Consider the following 2,619-nt stretch of genomic DNA (forward strand, 5'->3'; position numbering starts at 1 on the left):
GACAAATTGACAGATGGGTGGTAGCCTGGCATATAGTAGGAGCCAAAAAATACTTATTGATTACCATCACCCTTGATCTGTTTTTTTTTACCCTGAAGTTCATTAATATATAATTGTCGAACTATGCCCATTGTCGTAATACTGAGGTCTTCACTTTTTTTTTTTTTTTCCTGGTTCATTCTGGAATACTCACCACATCTTATTCTGTGCCTAAGTCATGCCAGCAAATTACCTTCAGAGACTTATTCAAGTGAGTGTGTAAGTATTCTGCAGTATTTACTAATTCTAGGAGATTACACTCCAAGGAAAAGCAAATCAAAATTTCTAGGTCACCTGTACCACTGGGAAGAAATTTAATTTTGTATTTTTAAAGTAAAAATGTTTCCTTAATGCAAACTCAAGGAAGTAAAGGTTGGCAAATTTCTCTTAGCTGAAGAGAATATTCTGAAGATAAATAACCAAGTTTTAATTTGTGAATTGATTTTCCACCTGAAACGTGTTCTTACCATAGAGGGGAGGAGAAATATATGAGATTTCAGAGGGAGTTAAATTTTAATTTATCATAAGGAGATGCTACTTTGAAAAATGCTGATACTTTTATGGAGTTTGGAATCAGATAAATATTTATCTGCCGCTCAGCTGTAAAACTCCTTCGTCTGCCCTATAATTACTAAATTTCTTTGAAGGTGGTAAAATCACTTAACCTCTAAACCTCCTAGTTATTGTAGTTGTTAGATGCTGTCAAGTCAGTTCCGACTCATAGTGGCCCTATAGGCCAGAGTAGAACTGTCCCATATGGTTTCCAAAGAGTGGTTGGTGGATTAGAACTACCGACCTTTTGGTTAGCAGTCTTAGCTCTTAATCACGGTGCCACCAGTGCTCCATACCCTTAATCCTTATCTAAAACAAACATACTCTTCTTTCCTGTACATGATTATTACAAAGAAGTCACCTTAGATGTGTTCAGTAATAAGAAAATAATTAATTAATGTTAATTTCTTCTCTACAACCTCAACCATTATCTCCATTAACAACACACGTTTTGAACCCCTACTGTGTGTTAGAACCATGCTAATGTTCCCTGGATGAAGAGATAAATCAATATTTACGTCCTCTGAATTTTAGTTTCCTTCATAATGCTTGTTATATATTGGTTCTCAATACATTTTAACTTTTATTTCTTTTGTTACATTCTTTTTTTTGTTTGTTTGTTTAATGCTTACTCCTCTGCTATTGTCTGTAGAGATTGATCTCAAATTTTTTTACATCCCTGCATGTGCAAAATTAAGATGTTTTCCTTGAAATAAATCTCACTTTTTCCGTATGTCTCTTTCCTGGGCATTTTCTCATAAATCATCTTCTAAACTTTATTCAGGTTATATCTTCCACTTAATGGCAATTTTAAGAAATACGCTTTTTTTTTGTCATAAGCATTGCTTTAAATAGTATGTAAAAAAACAATCTGTAAGAACAAACTAATGCAGGATATTACGTATGGTTGGCAAAATAATGACCCTCCCAGAGATGTTCATAGCCTGATCTCAGGAATCTGTGAATATGTTAGCTTATATGATAGAAAGGATTTTGCAGAGGTGATTAAGGTTAAGCATTTTGAGATGGAGAGATTAGTCACGATTATCCAGGTGGGCCCAATCTAATCACATGACTCCTCATAAGCAGAAAACCTTTCCAGCTGTGGTCAGAGAAAGAGATGTGAAAGCTGAATGAAGCAGGATCAGAGAGATGCTACCTCTCTGGAAGAAAGGGACAACAAGCCAAGGAATACTGGTAGCCTTTAGAAGCTAGAACAGGAAAGAAAAATGATTCTCTCATAGATCCTCCCAAAATAAACACGGCTCTGGCAACACCTTGATTTTAGTCCAGAGAGACCTGTGTGGGATTTCTGACTTATAGGATTGTATGATAATAAATATGTCCTCTTTTCAGCAACTAAGTTAGTGATCATTTAATACAGTAGCAAAATAAAACTAATATAGTATGCAAGACTCACTTTTCACTTAACTGATTTTCTACACGTGTGCAAATGAAATTTGAGTCTCAGCAAAACTACAAACACAATGTGAAATAGAGTTTTAGGGTTACACATTTGCAGTTAAAACTCTAATTTTAAATCAAGAAATTCCATTGTATACTATATTTAATAAATGATTATTGAGAAAATTTAAGTAAGTCATTGAAAAAATAAATGAAGTAAATCTTCTTTATACCATACTTCCTTCACTTTAGTGTCATTTTTATCGGAAAAATGCTAATAGATTGGCTAGACGGGGCAATAAAAGATTTGATTTTTTTCAAATCATATTACTAAAAGATACTGATACCATAAGAAAATATATAATATTTAGAAGATCATTTTAAATTCATACTCTATTATAGAGTAAATGAATTTATAAGTAAGGCTTAATCTCTAACTCGTTTGAAGTTGCATTAAGGCCAAAATAAGAATGTTTAACACTATAAACCATAAAAGAAAATCTAGTTTACCAACTTTGAAAAATTCCTTACAAAGTAACACCTGTATTAACAGATAATTTCATTTCAGCTTACAAAGTTACCATACAGAATATAACATTGTTTCCTGAAAAAATTTGCTCTTCT

This window comes from Trichechus manatus, unplaced genomic scaffold (assembly GCF_000243295.1).
Source record: "Trichechus manatus latirostris isolate Lorelei unplaced genomic scaffold, TriManLat1.0 scaffold00158, whole genome shotgun sequence".
Taxonomy (NCBI): domain Eukaryota; kingdom Metazoa; phylum Chordata; class Mammalia; order Sirenia; family Trichechidae; genus Trichechus; species Trichechus manatus.